The 12,498-nt window shown below is 43.0% G+C and overlaps 1 pseudogene; it reads left to right on the top strand.

Annotated features, from left to right (window-relative positions):
• Nucleotides 1-3,517: 3,517 nt before the first annotated feature.
• On the top strand, nucleotides 3,518-6,845 carry LOC127677816 (guanine nucleotide-binding protein subunit alpha-12-like; annotated as a pseudogene).
• Nucleotides 6,846-12,498: the final 5,653 nt, after the last annotated feature.

The raw sequence follows: 12,498 nt of genomic DNA, 5'->3' as shown, positions 1-12,498 counted from the left end.
ATGTAAAGGCCCTAAGGCAGAATCTCATTTCTGCACCAGTGTCACCAAAGGAGGATTGCTTATAGCCCTCTATAATCTATAAATGAGATTATGTCAGAACAAAATAAAATAGTCAAAATTGGTAAGGGTGTATGAAAATATAATAGATGTATGTTAGTGCACAGAGCAAGGGCCTAACATCTTGTGCTTGGGTTCATGATCAGCCCCACAAACCAGAAAAACACCTTTCTCAAATAAATAGGGATGGATTAATGAATGTAGACCATAATACTGATTGAATAGAACCACATATCAGATTTTGGGAGCTGAGCCATGGCTAAAAACATCTATATTCATCAACTTCTAAAGCAAAAAACAAGAACAAACAAACAGAAAACCCAAAATACATGTAGCTTTTATGAAGTTGTAGGAAGTGTCCAGTGCTCATTTCTGATTAGGTCATTTTAGATATAAGAGTGTATATTGACCATTAATTTGATGGATCCTATGTAAATTTTGTTGAACATGACAAGTTTAACAAAGGTCATAAAGAACATAAGAGTATGTGTCAACATCCCCTCTTCTGAGACAAGTTACTTTTCTGTGTCAGTGATTTTGCAGGCACATTATAGCAATAATCTGAACTAGGGAGCTGACATAGAACAAAATGTCTGTAGCTACACTGGTGGGTACACACCTCAGCATTAAAAAACCCAGGTCTCTGTCAGTGACTAGTCCTGTCCTACCATTCCTAGGAGCCCCACTTGTAAGCCTAACAACAGTAAAGTGGAAGCAGGATTATCTGAGGTGAAGGTTAGCCTGAGAGGCCAGGTAGAGGATGAAATGGAATTTTTAAGACTTGGTTTCAGAGAAAACACTGAAACACACCCTCCATTCAAGGTGTCACCTACCATCTTTGTCTATTTTAATGAACTTACCATTTTCTCTCTGCAAGTGTTTCTAGCTGGGAAGATGGAGAAGGGGAAATGTTCTTTCTTTTCTAAGGATTTTGTTCTCTCTTTCCCTGGGTTCACATTAAGAAATGAAGAAGGTTTATGAGACCAATGGGGAGGGGGGATCTGGGAAAGGGGAAATCATTTGGAATGTAAACAAAGAATATAGAAAATAAAAATATTTTAAAAAAAGAAATAATGAGAGTGGGTATCACCATCTGGACAACTGAGTATTATCCAATGCTGCTAGCATGATACAGTGCCAGTTACAAACTCCAGCTTTCCTGAGTGCCACTGCCACATCACCACATATCAAGTGCTGAGGACAAAACCCAGTGAACTTTTCAAGGGACTTGACAGACACCATCAGAGATACTACCCTTCCTTGCCCTGAGAGTAAATTAAGCAGACACAATGTGAACTTAGTGGGATATTTAACCATACATGTTTCTCCCATGCCCACATTTCTGCATTCAATCCAGGGCAGAGTTCATGCACCTCTCTCCTAGCTTTATCTTGATATACTTCCCTAGTGCCCACATATTTTATAGATTTGGGTGTAGTCAAGCAATTGCTGCCCTCAGCAAGATGTGAAGAGTATCAATGTCAAGTGGCCACGCTGTATTTGTACAGTGTTGTACATGTACATTGTTGAAAATGGAGCATAAGTGAGGAGTGGGACACCAGCACTGGTTCCTGGCCTTTGTGTGCCTAGACTGGTTCACAGGGAAGTTGGAAGGACACTTTGGGATCCCCTGCAGGGACAGAGTGAGGTGCAATTGTCACTGAGAAGGCTGAACAACACTGCTCAGGCCCCTCCTTTCAGGTAACAAACACCTTTTCTGTTCTACCTCTAAGGAGCTCCTTTTGAGGCCACAGAACTTGTCTAAACTGTAAGGTCATGCAGAAATTTTTCATAATGATACATTTTTTTCCGATAATTTTTTGTGCCATAGCATAACTGTAGCAAATTTGTGACTTGCTAGCCATCTATTTCATACTGCTGTTGTAAAATGCCTACATGACCTTCATGCAAAACAAAAGAAAAAAATCTTGATTCAGACCAGGGTCATGCTGTCCATGTACCATGTCATGTACTGCATGTTTTGAGGATTTTAATCAGGAAATTTCAGATCTATATCCTTCACCTACTACCCATCAAATTCAAAGTCAATATGCACTATTATGTCTAAAATGGCTTGAGTCGGGGCCCTTTGCTTGTATGATGGTTCTCCCCCACCTATGCACCTTCTCCTCTCCTACTGCTTCAGCACTCCACTCCACTGGGGCATCAATCTTCCATGGGACTAAGGGCCTCCCACCTGTTGAGGCAAGGCCATTCCCTGCTACAATGTCTCCTGCTCAGGTTTGAGCTGTTGCCCTCATTGGTCCATCGTGAGGTGTGTATTCATCAAACCATCCCTGTTTAACTTAATTCAGTGTTTCTGTGGTTTGTTGGGTGACCCCTGGACACCAACCATTCCCTTCAGCAGCACCTAGGACAATGAGCCAAGGCCAGGAATGGTGATATCTTGGCCTAAAATATGTGACAAAAGGAATGGATAATTTATCCCTTGTGATAAGGATCAAGAGTCTCCTTGGTGCTCTTTATGTCCTTGTTGGTCATGTGCAAAAGCTTCAAGAGTCCAGTTCTGATTTTCTTTAGGATCATGGTGTTCCCATCATGATTTCTATAGCAGAGAGAACATTGTTTACTTATGTTGCAGTGTATTCATTATCATTGTAAACCCCAAGATTGCGTTGTTTACCGAATACATTTTGTATGGTGTAGCTCAGACATAGCACAGACCTTTAATCTAAGAGCTTTCTGTTTACTGTAAACAAGTACTTTATTGTCCTTTGGCTTAGCCCAAGTACACACCTTTATTGCAGGGCAAACAAATGTTAATTCCAGGGCATGAGGCAGAGCAAGGAACCAATTGAAATGGAATCAATATAACTAAACAAAAGGAAGGTTTTTAAGTTGAAAGATATTTAAAACAGTGTGGAGAGGGATAAAGAATGCTTTCCTTCTGGGAGGTCAGCAGGGTAGCAAAGTCAGCTGAGGGCTTTCCCTGACTCTCTGACCTGGCAGGTTTTCACCCCAGCATCTGGCTCCTGAATCTTCATTCTTAAAATTAAATGGCTGGCATATGTGTATTGTTTTAAATGTATTTATTAATCATTCCATTTGAATAAATCTCAAATGATATACCACTTCCTGGTTATGCCTCCAACGACCCCTCAAACCACATCATCCCTTTCTCCCTCCCCTTTGCCTGTATGAGGGTCTCCCCCACTCACCCTTTCCTGCCCTACAGGTTCAGCATCCCACTACCCTGGGGCATCAATCCTCCACAGGACTAAGGGCCTCTCCTCCCATTGCTGTCAGGCAGGGCCATCTTCTGCTACAATGTATCTGGAGCTAAAGAGCCCTCCCTGTACACTTCTCTGTTTATGGTCTACTCACTGGGAACATTGGGTGATCCTGGCAATAGATGTTGTTCTTCCAGTGAGGTTACAATTCCCCTTGACCCTTCAGCTTTTCCCCTAACTTCCCCACCAGTTTTCCAGACCTCAGTCTAATGGATGGCACCAAGGGTAAGTTGCCTGCTGGACTTCCCTAAGAACCTTCACAAGAGGTTCCTGTCTGCAAACATCTTTTGACCACACCATCAGTGTCTGGTTTGGTGTCTGCAATTATGATGAATCCCAATGTAGGGCAGCCCCTGGATGTCCCTTCCTTCTGTCTCTGCTCCATTTGTTGTCCCTGTTCTTACTTTACTGAGGAACATTTATGGATTAAAATTTGGAAATGAGTGTGTGGTATCATCCCTTTAAGGAGGGGGGTCACAGGGTTGTTTAAGTGTGGAGGTATACCTATCCCATTGATGTGGTCTCTACAGGTTCTATTTTCCCTTTCTCTGCACATTTGGGCTAAAATCCTCCCCCTTGGGTCCTGGGAACCTCATGTTTCCCTGGTGCCTGGGTCCCTCACGTGGCTAACCCAGTTCCGCATCCCCCCTGCTACATATTTTTGTTCCATTTCCAGACCCTCTTTCCTTCTCTCCTATCCTCTCCAGTACCTAATACTGCCCCTTATTTCCTCCCTCACCTCTATCTCTCCCAGGTCTCCTCTACCTCCACCTCCCACCATCATCCTGTTACCCCTTCACTGCAGGACTGAAGCAGCCATGCCCTGGTCTCCCTTCCTTCTAAGATCCATAGTGTCTGTGGGGTATATCATGGACATTGTGAACTTTAGGACAAATATCAACTTTTCAGGAGATACATACAATGTGTGTTCATTTGTGTAGGTTACCACACTCAGGATATTTTCTATATTGTCCATTTGCCTGCAAATTGTATGAAGTCATTGGTTTTTTAATTGCTTAGTAGTACTCCATTCAGTAACCGTACATTCTGTATCCATTCTTCCATAGGGACATCTGGGTTCTTTCTGGCTTCTGATTATTATCAATAAGGCTGCTACGAACATAGGGGACTATGTGTCATTTTTATATGTCAGAACAATTTTGGGTATATGCCCAGAAGTGATATAGCTGGGTGTTCAGGTAAAACCATTTCCAATTTTCATTGGAACCACCAGATTGATTTCTTCTTATTCAGAAGTAGAATCCACTGTTGACTTTGGAAGCATCCTTATGATTTAAGAAGCATGTGTATGCTGCTCAGGAGGAACTTGTGGGAAAGATTACTAGGATGTGCAATATTAGAAACCTGTTTTAGTTGGCCTTAAGCTGTGCATATGATCACACCTTGTTGCATCAGGCTTTTATCTGAGAGCTTCTTTCTCTGACCGCTCTCGAACTATTCTATTGGAGACTTGCATCTCTGACTGGGACCCTCAGATGCATACCCCAGGGTGCTAGGGTGTTACAGTCCACATCTGCCGATGGCCTTCATCCTCCCTGGAAGCCTGTCCTAAAGGAGTGGGATTACACTTCACCAAGGGGATTTGTAACAGGAACAACTTCCTGACTGATGGTTTCCTTCCATAGAATCTTTAAAAATAGACTTGCTTCCTATTTGTCAGTTTTTGTGTCTTTTTTTTTTTAATTGAATGAAAATACATAGGATACATTTTTTCAAGACTCACTTTGTGAATTTATATTTTTGGATTGTTAACAGGAGACAGCTTTTTTACATATTCTAATTACAAACATCTTAGAATGCTTCAATTTTTCCCCCTAACAATTTAGCATACAGCAATGTCTTGCCCTTATCTCTTAAAGGACCCAAAAGTGCTTTAGCAAACTGAAGGAATAAATGAGGAATATTATGTTTATGGGACAACAAATTATTGACCATAAATAATATATTCTCATCATTATCTATTTGAGACAAACCCTGAAGGGCCCAGAATTGAATTTGAAAAGTTAGTCTTCACCTTCCCCTCCGCCCCTCAGCTGGCCAGGCGAGTGAAAGCATCTGGGCAGCAGCGGTGAAGGTGGACACAGCCTGCGGGAGAGGCAGGCAGGGCAGAGTGTGGTCAGGGAGGGCCGTGCCAGCTGAGGGGTGTCCATGGCATGAGGCCCCCAGTGTGGCGTGGCCGAGAACTGAGGAAGGCCATGTCTGGGTTGTGCAGACCCTCAGCCACTGCTTGCTGCCCTTAGAGGCCTTAGACTGTGAGCGCAGGGCAGGCACAGTGCGTGACTCAGAGCGCCAGGCCAGGTGGCACAGCTGAGCAGCTGAGATGTCAATGCTGAGCTGTGGCGGCTGGTCAGGATCCTGCTGCTGGGTGCAGGCTAGAGCGGCAAGTCGACCTTTCTCAAGCAGATGTGTATCAAACATGGCCGGAGTTTGAACAGAAGGCGCTGCTGGAGTTCCTCTACACCATCCATCTTCAACAACTTCCTTAAGATTACTTTGATCTCTGCAGTTCCCCAACTGAGGCTTCCCTCTCAGAAGATTCTAGCTGTGGTCCTGAGACTCGAGACCCTCATGCCAGAACAGACAAGGAGGTATGCACTGGCTGCAAACTTAATGGCGAGGCCCAAGGCTGCTTATAGACCCTCGGGACAAGCTCAGCATTCCCTGGCAGCACTCCGAGAAGGAGAAGCAGGGATGTTTCTGATGGCCTTGAGAACAAGGCAGGCCTGCCTGTGGAACCCGCCACCTTCCAGCTCCTTGTGCCAGTGCTGCGTGCACTCTGGAGAGACTCGGGGATCAGGGAAGCCTTCAGTCGCAGAAGCGAGTTACAGCTGGGTGAATCAGTGAAGTACTTCCTGGATAACTTAGATTGGATTTGCCAACTGAACTACTTCCCCAGTAAACAAGACATCCTGCTGGCTAGAAAGGCCACCAAGGGAATCATTGAACTTGACTTTATTATAAAGAAAATCTCATTTAAGATGATGGATGTGGGCGGCCAGAGGTTGCAGCACCAGAAGTGTTTCCAGTGTTTCCATGGGATCACATCCATCCTGTTCATGGACTCCTTGAGTGACTACGACCAGGTCCTCATGGAGGATAGGTGCACCATCCTGCTGATGGAGTCCATGAACATCTTTGAGACCATTGTCAACAACAAACTCTTCTTCAATGTCTCTTCATCCTCTTCCTCAACAAGATGGACCTCCTGATGGAGAAGGTGAAGTCGGTGAGTATTGAGAAGCACTTTCCAGATTTCAAGGGTGACCCCTCAGGGCTGGAGGATGTCCAGCACTACCTAGTACAGTGCTTTGACAGGAAGCACATGAACTAATCAAGCCCCCATTCCACCACTTCACCACTACCATAGACACCTGTCACCTGCATGGACCTGCAGTGGGAGAATCAAATCCACACCATCCAATCAATACCTGGCCCAAGAATGCTGGACTACCAGCCACACCAGCGAACTCCGGGCAAGAGGACATTGGAGTGTCAGTGCTAGCTACTGAATCCTGAACTGTGAAACTACTGAATCCAAGCCATCATTCTGGTGTTGATCTGTAAAACCTGAGAACACAGCTTTCTCCCTCCCTCCAGAAACTCCTCCTTGCTGACACAACTTAACCAGGGTTTAGATGTTTACAGACACACACCTGTGCTCCCATTAATGACAGAAACACAACCCCAGCTGATCTGTCTTGCAGATGACTCTTCCCTCTGTCATGCAGGTTATCACTGAGTCCCTCTTCCGACTCTAAGTCAGAAGCTTGGCCTCACATTAGGCTGTAGAGGGGCAAACGATGCAGCTAAACTCAGAGTGGCCAAGCTCAGTCCTCAGTGCCACCTACCAAAGTGTACATACTGCCTTTAAGACCGTTCCAATGCCTTCTGAGTCTCTGTGCTCAGGCATATCAGGATGAGCAAAGAGGCTGGGTCAGGGGTTCACTCTCCCTACTGTAGAGAACAGGTGGGAGCTGTGACCCTGCCTTAGTGCCCCGGCAGCCACTCTCCATGGCTCCATGCCCAGCGTGCCTCGGTGTGGGAAGGTGGCCTCTGAAGCAGCTCTGGCCAGCCTGTGCACACATAGTGGTGCTCTCTACTCCTTCTCCTGTTCATCCACAGCCCATAGCAAAGATGCATAACCAAGTGCCTTGTAGGTTGTCTTACTTGATGATGGCCTGTAGTGTCCCCTGTCCTGGGCTCTGAAAGTGGCCAGAGATGCTCTGTAGGTCTAGAGCATCTTCAGTCTTTTCTTCTTCTTCTTCTTCTTCTTCTTCTTCTTCTTCTTCTTCTTCTTCTTCTTCTTCTTCTTCTTCTTCTTCTTCTTCTTCTTCTTCTTCTTTCTTCTTCTTTCTTTTTCTTCTACTTTCTTCTTTCTTTTTCTTCTTCTACTTCTTTCTTCTTCTTCTTCTTCTTCTTCTTCTTCTTCTTCTTCTTCTTCTTCTTCTTTCTTCTTCTTTCTTTTTCTTCTACTTTCTTCTTTCTTTTTCTTCTTCTACTTCCTTCTTCTTCTTCTTCTTCTTCTTCTTCTTCTTCTTCTTCTTCTTCTTCTTCTTCTTCTTCTTCTTCTTCTTTCTTCTTCTTTCTTTTTCTTCTACTTCTTTCTTTTTCTTCTTCTACTTCTTTCTTCTTCTTCTTCTTCTTCTTCTTCTTCTTCTTCTTCTTCTTCTTCTTCTTCTTCTTTCTTCTTCTTTCTTTTTCTTCTACTTTCTTCTTTCTTTTTCTTCTTCTACTTCCTTCTTCTTCTTCTTCTTCTTCTTCTTCTTCTTCTTCTTCTTCTTCTTCTTCTTCTTCTTCTTCTTCGGTTTTTTGGAGACAGATTTTCTCTGTATATCCCTGGCTGTCCTGGAACCAGTCGGGCCTTGAACTCAGAAATCCACCTGCCTCTGCCTCCCAAAGTGCTGGGATTACAGGTGTGTGCCACCACCAGCTGTCCCCAGTCTTGGCTTCTTGGTGGGCCCCAGCCACTCACCATTCAGGAGCAGCCCTGGGCTCTGCACACTATCCTCACCATTGCCTTCACACAACATGCTCTGCTCACAGAGTGTCTGGCAAGCTGCTTTCTGTCACTGTGCACACAAAGCCAGTTGGCACCATTCTATCCCTGGTCCATGAGTATGCAGAAGGCCATCCTGCCTGCTTCATAAGTCATCATACGCAGTGGGGATGTGGCCAGGTTAGTACGAGGGACCAGCAACCTTTGGGTATTTCGGGTTCACACACAGGGAGCAGCCCTCACCAGGTGCCCCTTGTATCTGTCAGTGCTGAGACTCCAAATAGACACAATCTGTCCAGCTGCTGCTGGGCCACTGTGACGTAGTTGAGTGTGGGGTTGCCAGGGAGCGCGCTGTCCTCTGATAGCCTGCACATATGTACCAGTCTCTGAAAGCCGGCAGCATGTGAGTAGCAAGATGTGAACCGCAGCTGAGCAGAACGCAGGTGAATGGGCAGAGGCTACCACCCCTGGAGCTGATACTGACTGGGTCCTCTCTGGCAGGACACCCCACTCTGTGATCTGTGAAGTGGTGCAATAAGAAGACAAGGTCTTTTACATGTTTCTACATGTGGATTGTAGTCAGGTTTTCTCCCAGACCTTAGGATTTTGTATTATTATTATTATTATTTTAATTTTATTTTAATTTCACTGTTACCCTTCACTATTGTCCTTTTTGTTGCAGTGTTCGAAAACAGAAGTTATTTGTGCCTCATCTATTACTACAAAAAATTAAATAAATGTGGCAATAAATGTCCTAAAATAAAAAAATGAAAAATAAAAAAAAGAAAAAATTAAAAGAAAGAAAAGCTAGTCTTTATGTTACATACAAATTGATGCAACAATTGATGCTCTCTGGTAAATAAAGATAAATATGACGTATCACTGCCCTCTAGTGGCTACGCTGTGTCAACTACACCATTTGAGGCTGCCCTGAATCTCAGCTCTGATCCCAGACATTGTAAACAGTTAAGCAAGCCTGGAATGGTGTGAGTCTGTTCTTCCTGCTTTAGGAGCCAATCAGAGGTTACCAACGAGAGCCAATGAGAGACTGTCAAGCAGATGCTAGTGCTTAGACACTATCCTTTCTCCTTTGTTTCATCTTGAGGAAAGAATGTGATCTGAGTGGTGAATTGCTTTGGAATTTATTGAAACTTCCTTTGTCACAGTTCTGTGGTCACTTGATGAATGTACTATTTTCTTTTTTGTATTCGTGTGTGAAACTTTCCATCTAACTAGGCAAGTTTAAATATTAATTTGGTTGCTCCACCCTCTCATAAGCTTCCTTTATTCCTGACATCGTTTTTCTGACACAGACAACATAGACTTGTCCTCTCTAACTTTGATTCATTGCTTCTTACTGTGCTGACATTTTTGCCCCTGTATTTACAGTGACTGCCGCTGCCTTCAGATCTTGTTTATCAGCTACCAATTTCCCTTTTATCGATTGTTTCAGGAAATAATTTATTTGGTCTGTGTCTCTTTGTTTTTGTCTCATATGCATGCGTGCACACACATGTGAAGACAGAGTCCATGTTGGGCTCCCTCTATGACACCCACTTTCCCTTTAGACACAGGGTCCCACTTTGGAGCTATTGCCTGCCATTTTGGCTAGAATGGCTGGCCAGCGAGCCCTTGGCATCCACAGGGACATTTTCCCCTTGGAGATGTCATCATCATGGGTGTCATGTTAAATCCATGTCTGTTTTAAAAACTATTCTGCCTTCTCTTGTCTGAAACTATATCTCAATAATTTTGCTGCTTCCTATTTGTTCTTTAGCAAACAGGATACATAGCATTGTGTTACTATTGGGTTTGACATTCATGTTGCTTCATGCATCTCTGGTGGATTGCCTTTAGCTAGTGTTTGTGTGTGAGTGAGTGTGTGTGTGTGTGTGTGTGTGTGTGTGTATGTGTGTGTGTGTGTTGAGTGAGTGTATGTGTGTTCCTGTGAGCATTTGCCACATGTGTTCAGTTGTACATGGAGTTCAGAGGAGGGCATCAGCGTCCTCAGAACTGGACTTCATTGTATGCCAACCATGTGTGTGCTAGGAATTGAACTCAGATCCTCTTTATTTGATGCGTCCCAGATAAAGGTTTTTAGAACATTATAAAGTTAACAAACCTCATACAGAGCATAACAGGATGAGATCACCATGACCTTGCTCTGAGTCAAGTTACTTTTTCTGTGTCAATTATTGGATATTACAGCAACAATCTGAAATAAGGCGCAGACATGGAACAAAATGGCTGTAGCTATACTGGTGGGTACAGGCCTCAGCATTAGAAAACCCAGGTCTCTTTCAGTGACTAGTGCTCTCCTAAGAGTGCTAGGAGGTGCAAGTGATATTTTTCCAGATTCATTCTTGAGATACTTGAAAATCTTGTCCTATAGGTCTTTCATTGCTTGCTTAGGCTTATACCAAGATACATTTTTATTAATCCTGGGTATTGTAAGATGTGGCTTTCCTAATTCTTTTCAGCTTTTTATCATTTCCATAAAGACAGTTTTTTACTTTTTTCAGTTCATTGTGTATCTAGAGAGTTTCCTGTAGGTGTTTATCAGCTGTAGTTCTATGGGACATCTTTAGGAATCACTTATGAATACTATCATATTATGTGCAAATAGCAGTTCTTTGACATTTTCCTTTTCCTTTTGTATCCCCTTGATGTAGTTTGGTTTTCTGATTGCTATAGGTAGATATTCATGGATAAAGTTGAATAGATAGGAAGAGAAGCCTTTTCCTGGCCTTGATTTTAGTGAAATACCTTTAAGTTTCTCTCCACTGAATTTGATGTTTTCTATAGACCTGATATTTATTGCTTGTATTATATTCAGTTATGTGTTTTGTATCCCTGTATGACAGTACTTTTAATATAACAGGGAGTTAAACTTTGTCAGTGATCTTTTCGTCATCTAATGAGATGATCATGTGCTTATATATTTCACTGTAGTTTTGATAGATTGAATCAATGGATTTTCCTATATTGTACAACGCTTGTGTTCCTGAAATGAAGACTGCTTGACAATGGGAAAGGATATCTTTAGTGTGTCCCTGGATTCTGTATGCCCGTATTTCATTGACTATTTTTACATCAATGTTCAAAATTTAAAGTGGTCTGGATTCCGCATTCATGTCGAATCTTTGTGTTTTAGGTATCAGCTTACCAAGGCCTCAGAGAATGAGCATGGCAATATTCCTTCTCTTTCTATTCATTGGAATAGGTTGTAGAGTGTTGGCATTAACAGCTTTTTCAAACTGGTAGAATTAGGCACCAAAACCATTTGGCCTTGCCCTGTTTGTATTGGGAGCCTTTTGATGAGAGTTACTATTTCCTTAGGGATTATAGGATTACTTAGTTAATTTACCAGATCTAGGTTAAACTTGGGTAATTGGTATCTGTCTAGAACACCATCTATTTCATTTAGATTTTCCAGATTAATTTATGCATCTGGTAGTGTTTATGAAACAAACCACAAACTGTTGTGAGAACCCATAAGTGAGTGTAAGACCCAGGCCACTTCCAAGTTCTAAGATGTTCACAGAGACCCCACAATAAGATAAAACATGCTAGTGTGACCTAAGTATAGGATCTGCTTGTTTCCTGTGTATTAATGATGACCCTGTCTCCATCAGGATCAGCTCATAAAAGCCAGAGGACCTAAGGTAGAGAGTAACAGAAGCCTCTCTACCCTGATGCTCTATAGGCTGAGCTAAAAGCCCTGGTTTACCTCTAAATGTTTTTGGACCCACTTCACCACTTCCTCCATATTTTAATACTCTGACTAACCTATAGTGTCAGTTAGTTCCATTCAAAAACTAAAACAGTCACCTGGATGAAACTATATTCACTGTACTCACAGATCTTCTATGACAAAAGTGCAGCTTTGCCTGTCCCTCTTAGGTTCCACATTTGTACAATCATGCTCTCCATCAGAAACATGGCCACAGCTGCAGTCTCCACTCACTGTGGCTGCCCTTGAGCTTCCCGCCAAAACTGCTTAGATTAAGATCTGTTTCTTGTTACCAAGATGGATTCATTATCCCATCACAGACTACAGGAGGCTAGTCTCAATTCTGAAGTTTACAGATATGTCTAGTCTACATTGTCATCCTAGATCAGAGGTGAAAACATTTTCAGGAAAATTGAAAAGAAGGGATATTGGGCATAAAC

This window comes from Apodemus sylvaticus, chromosome 2 (assembly GCF_947179515.1).
Source record: "Apodemus sylvaticus chromosome 2, mApoSyl1.1, whole genome shotgun sequence".
Taxonomy (NCBI): Eukaryota; Metazoa; Chordata; class Mammalia; order Rodentia; family Muridae; genus Apodemus; species Apodemus sylvaticus.
Note: the sequence above shows the minus strand (reverse complement) of the source record. Positions and strands in the feature narration are given on the sequence as shown.